The sequence below is a fragment of the Erythrolamprus reginae genome, chromosome 12 (assembly GCF_031021105.1).
Source record: "Erythrolamprus reginae isolate rEryReg1 chromosome 12, rEryReg1.hap1, whole genome shotgun sequence".
In the NCBI taxonomy this organism is placed as follows: Eukaryota; Metazoa; Chordata; class Lepidosauria; order Squamata; family Dipsadidae; genus Erythrolamprus; species Erythrolamprus reginae.
In genome coordinates this window covers 9,665,658-9,683,962 of record NC_091961.1, presented here as the reverse complement: position 1 = coordinate 9,683,962, position 18,305 = coordinate 9,665,658, and positions in this window count along the sequence as shown.

Sequence of the window (18,305 nt, the reverse complement as noted above, 5' to 3'; positions counted from 1 at the left end):
CCTCTCCGAAGACTCGGGGCGGCTTACAACAACAATAAAAACAGTATAACAATGGAACAAATCTAATAATAAAATTACATTTAAAAGATTCCATTGCTACCTCATCTATGAATGGCAATTCAGCCAAGGTGGCAAGATGGTTCAAAATGTTGCAATGAATTTACCAACACATATGGCTTCTAAATTCCAAATGCAGATTCCAAGATTCTTTATTTGTCCCCAAGTCTAACGTAAGCCTCTGAAAACTGTTGAAAAGGTGGTCTTGTTCAGTTGTGTGAACAGCAACTGCTTCATTCTATACAATGGAGAACTTGACCTGGATGGTCCTCTCATTATCCTTGACAAATAGGTATTCTGATTAAGTTGAGGAGAGCTGAGGCCAAGAACTTTTGGAAAGTTAGAATTTACTCACTTATCTAATATTACAGCTAGAGGGTCTAATATTGTTGCAAAGCTTTAATAACCATTCATAAAGGGGTTTTTAATTGAAACATATGCAAGCACACGTAATCCATTTATCACCATTTCTCATGCAGCTCATTCCTTGAACATCCAGGATCACCCCGAGCATTAAAACAAACCTTTGTAATATGTTTTGTTTTCTTGCAGAGTCTGTTTTAAAACATATTTGTGTAATAACGGTGAAATGATTCAGGAAATGGAGCATTGTACACTGCCCAACTGACAGTTAAAATGGTTATTTGTCAAACTTAATTAGAACCATTATGCATTATGCATCTTTGCACAAATACTTCCTAATAATCTTATCAGCACCTTTGTCATACAACTTATATTTAACATTTTTACAGCAGCCCATTTTAGGGCAGCTCACTCCAATGTGCATATGTGTGCTGGCTAGCTGATTGTTGACTCACACAGAGGCTACAGGAGAGTGTATTTGGCTTCCAGGGAAGCCTTTGGAGTCTGGGGACAGCGAAACACGAGCCTACTGGGCCCACCAGAAGTTGGGAAACAGTCCGTTTCGGGCCCCAGGGGGTGTGGGAAGCTGTTTTCACCCTCCCCAGGCATTGAATTATGAGTGTGGGCACTCGGGCATGTGTGATAGCACACGCGCATGCTTTTTTGGCACCCAAGGGAAAAAAAGGTTCGCCATCACTGCCCTATGGTCATCTCCTCACAGCCCTATCACCCCAGTCAACTTGCTGCAGCCCAGTCAAGCTAGCGAGTTGCTGCAGCGAGATGGCGCAACAGGTGGCTGTGGCCCAATTACCGTGGCAAGAGCGCTGTGGCAGGTTGGCCACCAAGAGACAACCATGGCAAGTGTTCTCATTCCATGTCGATTGATTCCCACACTTAGGTCAGCAAAATAATGTCATCTTCCTGGCATGGTCTTTTCTTCCCCAACCAGGAAGATCTGTATTGTAGCCCTCTTGCTATAAAATATTACCAGGTATTCAAGCTTTCTGTTCCCTCCCAGGAATTCTCTCTTGGAGGATGCTGATTGAGAAGAAAGAGGAAGAGGGTTTTTATTTATTTATTTATTTATTTGCCTATTTATTTATTTATTTATTTATCTATCTATCTATTTATTTATTTATTTATTTATTTTATTTTATTTATTTTGTCCAATACACAATGAGAGTTTTAGTGGATATATTGATTGATTGATTGATTGTTAAAGTTGGAAGGGACCATTCGGGTCATTAAGTCCAACCCCCTGCCTAAGCAGGAACCCTATAGCATCCCAGCCAAACGGCAGTCCAATTTCCTCTTAAAAACGTCCAGAGTATTGGAGTTCACAATGTCCGCTGCTAGTTTGTTCCACTGGTTGATCGTTCTGACCGTCAGGAAGTTCTTCCTTATTTCCAGGTTGAATCTCTCCTTGGTCAGCTTCCAGCCGTTGTTCCTCGTCCGGCCTTCCGGTGCCCTGGAGAATAAAGTGATCCCCTCCTCTCTGTGGCAACCCCTCGTATACTTGTAGACTGCTATCATGTCCGCTCTGGCCCTCCTTTTCTCTAGGCTATCCATGCCCAGTTCCCGCAGTCTCTCTTTGTAAGTCTTGGTTTCTAGACCCCTGATCATTTTGGTTGCTCTTTTCTGCACCTTCTCCAGCGTTATATATACAGAGTTATATATATATATACACATAGTAAAATACATGATGAAGTTTATAGAAGAGATACTCATAGTAAAATATATCTATGAAAGAATAGAAAAGAAGATATAGTAATAGAACATTTCAATGAAAGAATAGAAGAAGAGATATAGGAATAGAAGAAAGGAATAGGAGATATAGGAGAGCAATAGGACAGGGGACGGAAGGCACTCTAGTGCACTTGTACTCACCCCTTACTGACCTCTTAGGAATCTGGATAGGTCAACCTTAGATAATCCAAGGGTAAAGTGTTGGGGGTTTGGGGATGACACTATGGAGTTGGGTAATGAGTTCCATGCTTCGACAACTCGGTTACTGAAGTCGCATTTTTTACAGGCAAGTTTGGAGCAGTTAATATTAAGTTTAAATCTATTGTGTGCTCTTGTGTTGTTGTGGTTGAAGCTGAAGTAGTCGCCGACAGGCAGGACGTTGCATCATATGATCTTGTGGGCAATACTTAGATCTTGTTTAAGGCGTCTTAGTTCTAGGCTTTCTAGGCCCAGGATTGAAAGTCTAGTACAGTGATACCTTGTCTTACAAACTTAATTGGTTCCGGGACGAGATTCTTAAGGTGAAAAGTTTGTAAGATGAAACAATGTTTCCCATATGAATAAATGAAAAAGCGATTAATGCGTGCAAGCCCAAAATTCACCCCTTTTGCCAGCCAAAGCACCCATTTTTGTGCTGCTGGGATTCCCCTGAGGCTCCTCTCCATGGGAAACCCCACCTCTGGACTTCTGTGTTTTTGCGATGCTGCAGGAGAATCCCAGCAGGGGAGTCCCAGCATGGCAAAAATGAGCACTTCGCTGGCAACGGAAGTCCAGAGGTGGGGTTTCCCAGTGAAGGGAGCATCAGTGAAATCGCAGGATCGTAAAAACACCGAAGTCCTCAAAACCCCACCTCTGGACCTCTGTGTTTTTGCGATGCTGCGATTTCACTGAGGCTCCCCTCGCTGGGAAACCCCACCTCCGGACTTCCTTTGCCAGCAAAGCACCTGTTTTTGCGCTGCTGGGATTTCCCTGCAGCATCACAAAAACACAGAAGTCCAGAGGTGGGGTTTCCCAGTGAGGGGAGCCTCAGGAGAATCCCAGCAGCGCAAAAACGGGTGTTTCGCTGGCAACGGAAGTCTGGAGGCGGGGCATTCCAGCGGCGGCGGTGGGTTTGTAAGGTGAAAATAGTTTGTAAGAAGAGGCAAAAAAATCTTAAACCCCGGGTTTGTATCTCGAAAAGTTTGTATGACGAGGGGTTTGTAAGACGAGATATCACTGTATCTCATCAAGCATCAAACAATTCAAGGGGAGGAGATTTTTTTTAAAAACCTCTAAATAAATAAATGAATCTCAAAAATTGTTGGCTTCTGTTCTGATCTTTTTCTCATGTGCAGAAGTGGCCCAGTTTAGAAGAGCTCAGTCTCTCTGTTATGAGTACATGGACATTTAAATAAAAAAAAAGTTAGTCAGGCTGGTGATGTTCAGTGATGACAGAATGATGCTGAGGGATATGGAGATATGCTGCATCAGTTCATTGGTCAGACTCCAGCACTCAGATAATCTTATAAGTAAATCACATACTGGGAAATGGATAATTTCATTCTCAGCCATTCTGAGAAGAAACAGAAAAGCTGGCTGAGCTTTCTTTAGCCTGGAAAATAAATAGAATTGTTCCCTGGGCAAAGTTGACCATTGTTTACCTGCCCTGCCTCACAGACTGGAATTTTTTGCTGCATAAAAGCATATACTGCATTTAATTATGGACAAGAGCATTCTCTACAGCAGTGTTTCCCAAACTTGGCAATTTGAAGATATTTGGACTTCAATTCCCAGAAATGCTGGCTGGGGAATTCTGGGAATTGAAGTCCAGATACCTTCAAGTTGCCAAGGTTGGGAAACACTGCTCTAGGCTACTCCTACCTATCTTGTTAATTTTTCAATAGCAAGCTTCAAGTTTACGTGGCATTAATTCCCAGATTGAGTAGCTTGGGTGTGAACAGAAGACCCAATGCAGAACATGGCTCAGCACAGAAGGTGTTGTTGGTTAACAGATGCTCATAATTGGGTTTTTTGTTCCCCCAAAGAAAGATGTAAACTCTCAAAAGCCCCATAAAATATAGTCACTGTGGAAAATATCAAAGTAAGATACATAACAGACTGGGCCTGATCCCATCTACATTAGAATGGAATGCAGGAATGAATGAATGATTTGCCCTTTCTATTTATCAGTGGCTACTTTTATTATCGCAAAAACAAAGTGATAAACTTGAATTTTTGAAATCTAAAGCCTCATAGATTTTGCTTCAAAATGTCAGCGTTTCATCAGCCATCAGAATCTTAACAAGAGCATAAATGTCACATCTGTTTTAGTAATCTCGTGCAAACACCTGTTTCTCTTTTGGTGTTTAGAAAACATGCTGATAATTGCTTTGAGAACACAAGCCATGAATATTACGCTTTCACAGTCCAAGAGTTTTCCTGGACTGGATCTGGCCAGGGAGACATCTGCTAATATCTTGTTTTTCATTGCACAGTCCTTTCTTTGCTCTTCAGTTGATTGCTTGGCTTCTATTTCCAGTAAATAATAATAATAATAATAATAATAATAATAATAATAATAATAATGATGATGATGATAATGATGATAATAATAATGATAATGATAATAATAATGATGATGATGATGATAATAATAATAATAATAATAATAATAATAATAATAATAATAATTTATTGGATTTGTATGCCGCCCCTCTCCGCAGACTCGGGGCGGCTAACAACAATAATAAACACAACATGTACAATCCAATAATAAAAACAACTAAAAACCCTTATTATAAAACCAAACATACACACAAACATACCATGCATAACTTGTAATGGCCTAGGGGGAAGAGCTATCTCAACTCCCCCATGCCTGGCGGTATAAGTGAGTCTTGAGTAGTTTACAAAAGACAGGGAGGGTGGGGGCAGTTCTAATCTCCGGGGGGAGTTGGTTCCAGAGGGCCGGGGCTGCCACAGAGAAGGCTCTTCCCCTGGCGCCCACCAAACGGCATTGTTTAGTCGACGGGACCCAGAGAAGGCCAACTCTGTGGGACCTTATCGGTCGCTGGGATTCGTGCGGTAGCAGGCGGTTCCGGAGGTAATCTGGTCCATTGCCATGTAGGGCTTTAAAGGTCATGACCAACACTTTGAATTGTGACCGGAAACTGATCGGCAGCCAATGCAAGACACGGAGTGTTGAAGAAACATGGGCGAATCTTGGAAGCCCCACGATGGCTCTCGTGGCTGCGTTCTGCACGATCTGAAGTTTCCGAACACTTTTCAAAGGTAGCCCCATGTAGAGAGCATTGCAGTAATCGAACCTCGAGGTGATGAGGGCATGAGCGACTGTGAGCAATGACTCCCTGTCCAAATAGGGCCGCAACTGGTGCAGCAGGCGAAAATGAAGGTGAGGTGGGTATCATCGTATGAAGACTTTATAATGGAATACCTTGGGTGGATTTTTATTTACTTTACAAATGAAGAAATTATATTGGAAATAATGAAATGGAAAGGAAAGCGAAAGTGAAGGGAAGAAAAAGAAAGGAATCCTCTGAAAATCATGACACACACCATACCCCAAATGTAATCAGATTTTATGTTTATAAATGGGCCAGATGCACTTAAAATGAAATAGAATCTGTACTTTCTGACATTCAATGTTAAATAAATATTCAGAATCTTTGCCTGAGTTACAGCCATAACTTAGTGACAGAAATTGACAAGGACTGCACATTTGTGTTCTTAAACACTTTTTAATCTCTCACTGCCAACCCACACTCAGTAAAAGACCTTGGAATACTAATATCAAATGACCTAAGTGCTAAAGCCCACTGCAACAATATCGCCAAAAAAGCTTTGAGAGTTGTTAACCTGATCCTATGCAGCTTCTGCTCAGGCCATTTCACACTACTCACAAGAGCTTACAAAACTTTTGCCAGACCCATCCTAGACTACTGCTCATCTGTCTGGAACCCATACCACATCTCAGACATCAACACCCTTGAAAATGTCCAAAGATATTTCACCAGAAGAGCCCTTCACTCCTCCACTCGAACCAGAATATCCTACGAAAATAGACTAACAATCCTGGGCCTAGAAAGCCTAGAACTACGGTGCCTAAAACATGATTTGAGTATTGCCCACATGATCATATGCTGCAACGTCCTACCAGTCAATGACTACTTCAGCTTCAACCGCAACAACACAAGAGCACGCAACAGATTCAAACTTAATGCGAACCGCTCCAAACTTGACTGTAAAAAATATGATTTCAACAATCGAGTTATCGAAGCTTGGAACTCATTACCGGACTCAATAGTGTCAACCCCTAACCCCCAATATTTCTCCCTTAGACTATCCATGATTGACCTCTCCAGGTTTCTAAGAGGTCAGTAAGGGACGTACACAAGTGCACTGGTGTGCCTTTTGTCCCCTGTCCAATTGTCTTTCCTTTCTCTCACTTATCATATATATTTTCTTTCTTTCATATATCCTCTCCTCTAAGTTCACTTTTACCCTTATATATATTACTACATGTCTATTTTTCTTCCTATGTATTTGTGTATTGGACAAAATGAATAAATAAATAAATAAAATAAAGTAGTAGTAGAAATTAATCAGTCCACATATGCATAAATTAGTATATCAAAATTAAACTGAGTCAAGTCTTCCTATCTCCCCCAGTTTTCTTTCCTGAAACTGAAATTTAGATTGGACGGCCATCCATCCCCAAATAACTTTCACCTTTTACCTCCCTTAGTACAGATGGTGTAGCTACAACTTAATCTTGATAGATATACTTTTTAAAAAACGTAATCCTTTATGCTGGATTTTTGTCCACCACTCAAAGTGTTGCATCAGTGATCCCCAAATCCTTCCTAAAGAGGATTCAAGATAATACTCCGTTACAGAATTTGAAGTTTTAATAGCGTTTTAGTCTTCCTTAAGAAGTTGGGACCACAGAAATAAATCCACGGATTTAAGGCTTTATTAGCAAATATTAAGAATCAGTGTTTGACAGCCCAAATACCTGTGACTGACTTTAATATTTACAGAGTCTGTGGAAAAAGAACAACCAAAAACAGCAGCAATAAAGAAAAAAACTCACATAATCCCATTGATGGTGAAAATAAAAAATTGGCATAGAGATTGGAAGAGATTATTCAGTATTCATATATTATGCTATTGCTCTGTCTACAACTAAGTTACATTTGTAATTATAAACTGCTAGGAAAAGTTGATATGTTTGCTCCCTTCTCCCCAAATTTTAAAACTTTCCTGCAGATATTTTGAATGCAGAATAAGGAGAACTGGAAGGGACTTTGAAGATCTTTAAATCTTATCTAACCCCTGCCCAAACAGGAGACCTTACACCTTTCTGGAGAAATGGACATCCAATCTCTTCTTAAAAGCTTCCAGTGTTGGGGCACTCAGCTTCTGAAGGCAAGTCCTTCCTTTTTCTTTTCTTTTTTATTTATTTAAAAAAAATATTTTTATTATTTTTTTATTACAACAAACAAAGAAACAAAAAAATCTTAAAGAAAAAGTGCCCAACACCAATGAAAACCCCACCACCATTTAGGGGGTTAAATTATTTCCAATAAATTTCAATTTCTTCCTTAGCTCCGGTTTACATTTCTTTACATACAAAAAGTGATTGGAATTTATTTTTTACATTGTCGTCATAAATTCTACTTAAGAAATAACTTTTCACCTTATTCCATCGTGCCATCAGCTTCTCCAATTTATTTTCATCAAAGTTATTTAATCTTATTTCCATAATTTTCAAAGTGGATGTGGTCCACCATATACCAGTACCAATTCTGGATTGTCCATTTATTACTATCCTTCCACCCTAATACCACTACTGCTTGAGCGCTTTCCAAAGCTGCTGTTTTGATTTCTTTAAAGTCTCGTAATTCCCCATGTTTAACTAGTGTTGCTAATTCTTTCGTGATTATCCAATTAATGTTTAGCATATTGTTAATTTCATTCTGTACTTCCTTCCAAAATTTTTTAACTTCAACACATTCCCAGAGCATATGCATAAAAACTCCTTTTATTTGGCAACTATGCCAGCAATTTCCTTTTCCTTTCCTCTGGAAGTGTGCTAGTTTAACTGGCGTAAAGTACCATTTATGTAAAATTTTCCTTCTCATCTCTCTAATTAAGGCAAGTCCTTCCACTGATTAATTTTTTCAACTGTTGGGAAATTTCTCCTTAGTTCTCGGGTTGGTTCCAACCATTACTTCTTGTCCTGCTTTCAGGGGTTTGGAAGGTAGATAGTCCCCTTCTTTGTGACAGCCTCTCAAATATTGGAAGATTGCTATCACATCAAGTCCTTCTCTTTGTTGAGCTACTTCGCTCAACTGTTTATCTGTTTTAGCCGCCAGCCCCTCTGATCATCTTCGTTGCTCTTCTCTGTATTCTGAGCCAATCCCAGTAAAGCAGCCTTTTGCAATTGACAGATGGAGATTTTGTCAATTCCGATGGTTTTCAAATGTCCGCTGAGATCCTTTGGTACTGCGCCCAGCGTGCCAAGTACCACTGGGACCACATTCACTGGCTTATGCCAGAGTCGTTGCAGCTCGATTACTATTATTATTATTATTATTATTATTATTATTATTATTATTATTATTATTATTAATTAGATTTGTATGCCGCCCCTCTCCATAGACTCGGGGCGGCTCACAGCATGCAATAAAACAATTCATAACAAATCTAATAAATTTTAAAAAACATTAAAAAGCCCCATTATTAAACCAGACATACACAGAGATATACCATACATAAATTGTATAGGCCCGGGGGAGGGGGGAATGCCTCAATTCCCCCATGCCTAACAGCAGAGGTGAGTTTTAAGGAGTTTACGGAAGGCAAGGAGGGTGGGGACAGTTCTAATCTCCCGGGGGGAGCTGGTTCCAGAGAGTCGGGGCCACCACAGAGAATTCTCTTCCCCAGGGACCCGCCAGATGACATTGTTTAGTCGACGGGACCCGGAGAAGGCCGACTCTGTGGGACCTAATCGGTCACTCAGATTCGTGCGGCAGAAGGCAGTCCCGGAGATATTTTTGCATTGTAGTAAGCAGAACTGGATGCAATATGGTCTCACCAAATTTGTTTAAATTAGAAACAGAAAAACAAGTGATTAGGGCTCCCTTAGCCAATCTGAAAAGTAGAATATTATTCAGATAATCACTTACTGATTAGTGATCTTCTGCTAGAAACAGGTAATTAGTAATCCCCTGGTGGTTATGGTTCTCCATAGATCTGGGTGCTAATAATTTTGCAACCATAGACTACAAAGAGGCAGGCGATTGAAATGTTGCTAAAGTATGCACTCATAGAAACATAGAAGACTGATGGCAGAAAAAGACCTCATGGTCCATCTAGTCTACCCTTATACTATTTTCTGTATTTTATCTTAGGATGGATATATGTTTATCACAGCCATGTTTAAATTCAGTTACTGTGGATTTAACAACCACGACTGCTGGAAGTTTGTTCCAAGGATCTACTACTCTTTCAGTAAAATAATATTTTCTCATGTTGCTTTTGATCTTTCCCCCAACTAACTTCAGATTGTGTCCCCTTGTTCTTGTGTTCACTTTCCTATTAAAAACACTTCCCTCCTGGACCCCATTTAACCCTTTAACATATTTAAATGTTTCGATCATGTCCCCCCTTTTCCTTCTGTCCTCCAGACTATACAGATTGAGTTCATTAAGTCTTTCCTGATACGTTTTATGCTTAAGACCTTCCACCATTCTTGTAGCCCGTCTTTGGACCCGTTCAATTTTGTCAATATCTTTTTGTAGGTGAGGTCTCCAGAACTGAACACAGTATTCCAAATGTGGTCTCACCAGCACTCTATATAGTGGGATCATAATCTCCCTCTTCCTGCTTGTTACACCTCTAGCTATGCAGCCAAGCATCCTACCTGCTTTCCCTACCGCCTGACTGCACTGTTCACCCATTTTGAGACTGTCAGAAATCACAACCCCTAAATCCTTTTCTTCTGAAGTTTTTGCTAACACAGAACTGCCAATACAATACTCAGATTGAGGATTCCTTTTCCCCAAGTGCATTATTTTACATTTGGAAACATTAAACTGCAGTTTCCATTGCTTTGACCATTTATCTAGTAAAGCTAAATCATTTTCCATATTACAGACGCCTCCAGGAATATCAACCCTATTGCACACTTTAGAGTCATCGGCAAATAGGCAAACCTTCCCTACCAAACCTTCCCCTCATAATTATCAAGAGCCATTTCCAACTAGCTGAACAATATGATCAGATATGGAATTAGCTTCAAAGTATGTATGATCCTTTCTGAGCATTACCTTGCCTGAAAAGCTATAATTAGACCGAAGTACAAGAACTATAACCAGCTAGTAGTTTTAATACCACAAAAACTAGACAAGTGTGAAGCTGTGAGGCAAACTGTTACCACTATTAATATTACTATTGTTGAAACTATGTGCCATCAAATTCTTTACTTTGGAGGGAAAAATCAAGAAAGCTCCCCAAAGCTCTTTAAAAATAGCATATTTATTATGACAAAGATTTATGGGGGCAGTTCACATAGTTCATAAACATTTATGCCAATGAACCAAGTCCTCATGGTGTCTAAAGATTTCTGCCAAGGATTGACACTATCACCCTTCCAAATTTCACAGACTAACACACACACACAAACAGAGAGAGAGAGAGAGAGATATGCTTAAAAGTTTGTTAATCTTTTAGCATTTTCAATATCTCTGTAAAAATATGGCCGGGGTGGGCAGCAGGCAGGACGGTGTGGAACACAGTTCCACCGGCGGAAATGAAGCTGTGTGCCCAGCTCCAGCTGACTATTCTCCATCCATCCTCTTTTTCCTCCTCGGAAAGTGGCAGGGAGACCAGCACCGGCAGGAGTTGCAGGGGTCCCTTTCATCCCCCCGTCTTTTCTTAACAGCTGATCGGCACCCATTCGCCTAGCTACCCAGCCTGAGCCTACCCAGGAAGGAGAGTGCGGGAAACACGAAGCAGATTGTCACCCCAGAGAGAAACACTGGTGACATTGTAAGTCGAGGTCTTAACAGTTCACTTGAATGATGATGATCGTTCAAGCCACTCCCACCTGGTCACACGGCCAGCAAGCCACTCCTATCCAGCCACATGACCAGCAAGCCACACCCACAAAATAAGCCACACCCACAGTGTGGCAGTAAAAAAATAGGCTGCCCATTACTGAATATGGCCTATAATAGGATCTGTTCTTCACAAAAATCCTAACCAAAGGTAAAAGAATCCAAAATAACATGCATGCTTGGTTTTTTAGGAAAATGGTCCAAAGTTATGTATTTGTGTGTGACAAAAGTATATCAGCCTATGCTTTCAGGAACTGGTATGGCTCCCTTCGGGCAGCAAAACTGCAGCCACACTTTTCCCATAACATTTTCCCTCAAGTTTTTTATTTCATAACATATAAAAATTCTATTTTCAATTAAACAATGTGTGTCTGGGTACAAATAGTTTTAGGAAATAATAATCAAAGTATTTACAACAGTGTTCTTTACATTAGTATTGATTATATTAATATTAATATTAATGTTAATATTTGGCGGGACCCAGGGGAAGAGCCTTCTCTGTGGCGGTCCCGGCCCTCTGGAACCAACTCCCCCCAGAGATTAGAATTGCCCCCACCTTACTCACCTTTTGTAAGCTCCTTAAAACCCACCTCTGCCGTCAGGCATGGGGGAACTGAGATATTCTTTTCCCCTAGGCCTCTACAATTTATGCATGGTATGTATGTATGTATGTATGTTTGGTTTTAGTTGTTTTAGTATTTAGTTGTTTTAGTATTGGATTGTTACATGCTGTTTTTATCACTGTTGTTAGCCGCCCTGAGTCCACGGAGAGGGGCAGCATACAAATCCAATAAATGAATGAATGAATGAATGAATGAATGAATGAATAAAATTGATGATGATGATGATGATGTTTATTTGACCATTTTAACATACACCACCCTGAGTCGCCACAAAAGGGGCGGCATAGAAATCTAATGAATAAATAAAATAAATAAATACCTCCTTTATATCATTGATCCTTTCCTTATCTTTCCCTCTTTCTAACTCCTGTTTTTGTCACCTAACCATTGATAAAATGAGCCCCGGGTCAAACAGCATTCCGTTTCTTTGCTTTGCTTAATTGTAAGTGTAAGTCTATCCATTTCTGCACATTCTAATATTTTTAATCACATTTTGATCAATTCAGATCTCTTCACTTTTCTATTGTTGTGCAAATATAATTCTAGCTGCAGTCAGTACATGAAAATTAAGATTCGCATTCCCTTTATTGTACTTATCGAATAAAACTTTTTACCAGGACTCATAAAAAGTTACCATAACTTTTTATGAATCCTGCACATCCACTTGGAGGAATTTTATCCTATTACTCCCTGTAGAATACCTTCAACTCTAGAATATGAGTGGGTTTCCTCACATGAACTACCTACTTTGGGTCCATCAGAAACATTTCTATAGGATAAAGCTCAGGACTTTGATTTGGCCTTTCGAAAGCATTGACTTACTTCTATTTTAACCATTCATTGGTTAAATTTAATAAACAAACTTAATAAACAAATTAGCACAGATAATCCCCACTCGTTCAAGGACCTCGGAATACTAAAAATAAAGATCTAAGTGCCAAAGCCCACTGCAACAATATCGCTAAGAAGGCTTCAAGAGTTGTTAATCTAATCCTACGTAGCTTCTGCTCTGGAAATCTCACACTACTTACCAGAGCTTGCAAAACTTTCGCCAGACCCATCCTCGAATACAGCTCATCTGTTTGGAATCCATATCGTATTTCAGACATTAACACCCTTGAAAATGTTCAAAGATACTTCACAAGAAGAGACCTTCATTCCTCCACTCGAAACAGAATATCCTACGAAACTAGGCTTACAATCCTGGGTCTTGAAAGCTTAGAACTACAACGCCTTAAACATGATCCAAGTATTGCCCACAGGATCATATGCTGCAATGTCCTGCCTGTCAAAGACTACATTAGCTTCAACCACAACAACACAAGAGAACACAACAGATTCAAGCTTAATATTAACTGCTCCAAACTTGATGTAAAAAATATGACTTTAGTAATCGGGTTGTCGAAGCATGGAACTTCTTACCGGACTCTGTTGTATCATCCCCTAACCCCCAACATTTTACCCTTAGACTATCCACGGTGGACCTCTCCAGATTCCTAAGAGGTCAGTAAGGGGCGTACATAAGTGCACTAGAGTGCCTTCCGTCCCAAGTCCTATAGTCTCTCCTATATCTCGTATTTCTTCTCTACTATATCCACTATAACCTTCATTGTGTATTATTATGTATTGGACTAGATAGATAGATAGATAGATAGATAGATAGATAGATAGATAGATAGATAGATAGATAGATAGATGATAGATAGATAGATAGATAGATAGATAGATGATAGATAGATAGATAGATAGATAGATAGATGATAGATAGATAGATAGATAGATAGATAGATAGATAGATGATAGATAGATAGATAGATAGATAGATAGATGATAGATAGATAGATAGATAGATAGATAGATAGATGATAGATAGATAGATAGATAGATAGATAGATAGATAGATAGATAGATAGATAATATAACTTATGAATTTTGAGACTGTGTTTCTACACGATCCAGTTTCTCTTGAGCTCTAATTCATGGATAGATACCCTGACGTTGTCTTGTAGAGTTTTCTAGTTTAATATTAATAGTTCCACTAAACAGAGCAAGTCAACCTAGTCCAGAAGCAGCAAAGATTCTTATCCAATTTGCAGCGTTTGAACTTCATCAAATATAATGTTTTTCATTCAAGCCAAAAAAATTCTATTTTGGTCTCATCTGTTCATAAAAATCCTTCTAATAGCCTTCTTTCTGGCTTATCCAAGTGGTGTTTTGCAAATAATAGACTGGCAGCAATGTCCTTTTTGGAAAGGAGTAACTTTCTTCTTCACTTCACAGTTATTCAATGTCCTTCTGATGTTCAGTTCATTCCCTAGTTTTCATTTCCAGTCAGGCAAAGGTGACTGTTGAATAAAGAGGTTCTTATAGATCTTCCTAATAAGGGTTTCCAGAAGAAACAACTCTACTAAAAAAAGACTGTGGGGTTTTTTATTGCTTGAAAAAACAAAATTTGAAAAGTCCAGTCTCCCCAAATAATTTAGTTTTCCCCATTCTGTATCTCCATTGAACATTACTTCATTGAAGTCAGAACTGAAGAAGCTTCTTGGATGAGAAGAAAAATGTCTTCATAGAAACATAGAAACATAGAATATTGACGGCAGAAAAAGACCTCATGGTCCATCTAGTCTGCCCATATACTATTTCCTGTATTTTATCTTAGGATGGATATATGTTTATCCCAGGCATGTTTAAATTCAGTTACTGTGGAATACCAACCACATCTGCTGGAAGTTTGTTCCAAGGATCTACTACTCTTTCAGTAAAATAATATTTTTTCATGTTGCTTCTGATCTTTCCCCCAACTAACTTCAGATTGTGTCCCCTTGTTCTTGTGTTCACTTTCCTATTAAAAACACTTCCCTCCTTTAACATATTTAAATGTTTCGATCATGTCCCCCCTTTTCCTTCTGTCCTCCAGACTATACAGATTGAGTTCATGAAGTCTTTCCTGATACGTTTTATGCTTAAGACCTTCCACCATTCTTGTAGCCCGTCTTTGGACCCGTTCAATTTTATCAATATCTTTTTGTAGGTGAGGTGTCCAGAACTGAACACAGTATTCCAAATGTGGTCTCACCAGCGCTCTATATAGCAGGATCACAATCTCCCTCTTCCTGCTTGTTATACCTCTAGCTATGCAGCCAAGCATTCTACTTGCTTTTCCTACCGCCTTACCGGCTGCCTTTTGAAAAAGCACCTTTGGGATATCCACACAATTGTATGCATGGCCAAAAGCATATCAGGAAAAATAGTTTAAAAAAAAAAAATTCAGCTTATATTTTGATCATTAATTGCAGGATAAAAAATGACACAATTACTTTCTTTTATTTTTAAATATTTTTATTAATTTTCCACTTTTAAAAAAGGAAAACACAAGAGTAAGTACAGAAGAAAATCAAAGAAAATTAAATTAATAGTAGTACAGTGATCCCCCGCTCGTTGCGAGGGTTCCGTTCCAGGAGCCCCCGCAACGAGCGGGTTTTCGCGAAGTAGCGATGCGGAAGTAAAAACACCGTCTGCGCATGTGCAGACGGTGTTTTTACTCCCACAGCGCTAGCGAGGAGCCGAAGATTGAGGACTCAGCTCGGAAGCTGCACGGGTGTTTTAAAAGGTCTCCGCCGGCATGGGGGGCTTCTTAGCACCCCCCCAAACCCGAGTTGGGGGTTCGGGAGGTGGTAGGAAGCCCCCCATGCCGGCGGAGACCTTTTAAAACACCCGTGCAGCTTCCGAGCTGAGTCCTCAAGCCAAGCGCAGAAGTTAGCCTTGAATCCCTTTGAATCCCGCCGCTTCTGCTGGATACGGGCGATGGGGGGGCGAGCTGCCACAGCCCCTGGCTTCCGCGTTGCTCGTCCCACCCACTGCCCGTATCCAGCAGAAGTTGCTGGATTCAAAGTGCTGCTGGGAGCCGCAGGCGAAAGGAGCTCGGGCATCGGAGCGCGGCGCCAGGCATTGTTCTCCGGACCCCGCCCGCTCAGCCCCGCGGCGGCCCTTTCCCTCTCCAGGCTGCGGGCGGGGTCCGGAGAACAATGCCCGAGCTCCTTTCGCCTGCGGCTCCCAGCCCACCGCCTGTCTCCTGCTGCCCGGTTTAGCCAGGACACGAGCGGCGAAATGACTTGGAGGAATGTGAAGATGAAACCGGCCGGTTTCAGCTTCACATTCCTCCAAGTCATTTCGCCGCTCGTGTCCTGGCTAAACCGGGCAGCAGGAGACAGGCTTTGAGTTTTGGCTGCGGGGGGAGAAGTAGGACTTTCCTAACTCCCTCGCCCCGCAGCCAAAACTCAAAGCCTGTCCCCAACGCGCGCTACGATCTTCCGGGCGAGCCAGGCTCAGCGGATCAAGGCAGCCGCTTGGGCCGAGAGGAGCCGGCCTTGATCCGCTGAGCCTGGCTGGCCCGGAAGATCGTAGCGCGCATTGGCGGATCAAGGCCGGCTCCTCTCGGCCCAAGCGGCTGCCTTCCGTCACTGAGCCTGGGGTCCCGCGCCCCGGATCGGGCGGCTGCTGCTTTGCAAAGAGGCGCTTTTTTCCCTCCCAGCCCCGCGTGCAGATCCCGCGCGGCTTTTGTGTGTGTGTGTTTGTGATCTTTCCACGCGCTTTTGCGAGTTGTGCAAATTGGCGCTTTCGCTTCTTCCCCGCGCTCGGCTTCCTCCTTTTTTATTCCTTTGTTTGCCGGCGGCTCCAGGGCGCCCGCCGGGCCCGGCTTGCTTTGACCTCTCCCGGGCGGCCTCGGCATCCTTGGCGGCGAGCGGGGATCTTCCCCCCGCGAACGCAGGCAGGTGGTTGCGCGTGGCGCCCCGGGCTTTTTTAGGGGGGGTGTTTTTTATCCCCGTCTGAACCGGCTTTGCCAGGCTGCGATCGGGCGCTTGGAAGGGGAAGAGAAGCGTTGACAGACGCGGCGAACTTCCAGGGCTGGGGGTTTTTTATTTGCGCCCCGAGGGAGGAAGAGCCCCCGAAGTGACCCGCAGGAGCCGGGCGAAGCGGGCAGGCGGCGATCGCAAGACGCCGGCTTGGCTGCCGGGCTTTTCCGCCGGCACCTGAAGTGGAGCCCCCTTGGCCAAGCGCTCTGGGCGGCCGTCGCATCGGGCAGCCCGGGAGACCCCCGTCCGGCGCGCTACGATCTGGTCCCGCCCGATCCTCCTCCCTGAGGCAGCTCGCCCTCCCATGGCCGCTTCCTCCACCCTCTATTGCAAGCCCTCGCCACCGCAGCCAACGCGCGCTGCGATCTTCAAGCTGCCTTCCGTGACTGAGCCTGGCTGGCCCGGAAGATCGTAGCGCGCGTTGGCTGCAGCGGCGAGCGAAGCCAAGCCGGCAGCAATGTCGCCGCCGGTGCAGCCAACGCGCGCTACGATCTTCCGGGCCAGCCAGGCTCAGTCACGGAAGGCAGCTGCTTGGCCCGGGATGCTGGGCCGAAAGGAGCCGGGCTTGAAGATCGCAGCGCGCGTTGGCTGCGGTGGCGAGGGCTTGCAATAGAGGGTGGAGGAAGCGGCCATGGGAGGGCGAGCTGCCTCAGGGAGGAGGATCGGGCGGGACCAGGTGGGGGCTGGAATTTCTCCGCCAGGGCGAAGGGCGGGCGAGCGGGTGCTGGGGAGGGCTTCTCGCCCTCCCGACAGCAAGAGGGGGGAGCGAACGGCGTGGGCAGGCGAAGGGCGGGCGAGCGGCAGCGAGGAGTTTGCGTGGGCGGTGGGGAAACTCCTCGCTGACGCCAGCAAGAGGGGGAAGACCCAGGGAAGCCGCTGCCATCTACGCATGCGTGCAGGGCACGCATGCGTAGATGGTATTTTTGACTTCCGGGTTGAAAAATAGCGAAGTACCCTGTTCGCAATGGTTGGGGACGCAATAAATGGGGGATCACTGTATATCCAGATATTAGTGTTATATTAGCATTAAAGTCACTACATTTATATTATATTAATTATACATCAGACTATAATTTGTCTCAAGTATATAAATTAGTACATGCTTTTTCTATTAACAAATTAATTTCATATATACTTCAATGATTTATCATGCAGGCTAACCTCCCCCCCAAAGCACTGTTAGCCGCTATTGAATTAAAGTTAACCAAACACTTCTGAAGCAAACATAGGTGAATTTTAAATGTCATTTTTGACATTTAAATGACAAAATCAACCATCTTGATGTTTATTGCAATTGGAAGCTATACCAATATTGGTAATGACCACATGCAAACAAGATTTGCCTCTAGCATTATTGTTTAATTTATTAGAGGAAGAAAATATAAGCATGATCTAAGATCAACACAGAAACATAGAAGACTGACGGCAGAAAAAGACCTCATGCTCCATCTAGTCTGCCCTTATACTATTTTCTGTATTTTATCTTAGGATGGATATATGCTTATCCCAGGCATGTTTAAATTCAGTTACTGTGGATT